Genomic DNA, 442 nt, shown 5'->3' on the forward strand with positions numbered 1-442 from the left:
TGATGCAGTTTCGGTCTGTGGCTCTGCATTCCCTTGGCTTGGGCTTGCCTGTGGGAGTTGACGGCAGCGGTGCCTGCCTTGCAAGCTGGAGCTGGTGGCCACTCTCACCTTGCCAGAGCCCAGCCTGTAGGTGGAAACCGGTGCCAGTCTCAGGGCTCCTTGAAATGGTCCTGTGGCTGCTGGCTCAGGGTGGGTTTTGCTGAAGAGGAACCAGCTCCTGGACGTGTGGTCGGCTCTGTGGGGACGCCAGGCCTGGGCTCATCCCTCGGGGTGTGTTGGAGCTCTGCATTATCATGGGTCCAGAGCTGTGCATGCAGCAGCTGCCCCGGCCCCGTGCTGCCCTCGGAGGGACAGGTGCTACCTGGCCCTTGCCCGTGCCAGCCCTCCTGGGGCTGCGTGCCCTGGGCTCGCCATGCCCCGGCTGTCCCCAGTTCTGGCCCCA

The sequence above is a fragment of the Cariama cristata genome, unplaced genomic scaffold (genome assembly GCF_000690535.1).
Source record: "Cariama cristata isolate BGI_N322 unplaced genomic scaffold, ASM69053v1 scaffold30118, whole genome shotgun sequence".
Taxonomy (NCBI): domain Eukaryota; kingdom Metazoa; phylum Chordata; class Aves; order Cariamiformes; family Cariamidae; genus Cariama; species Cariama cristata.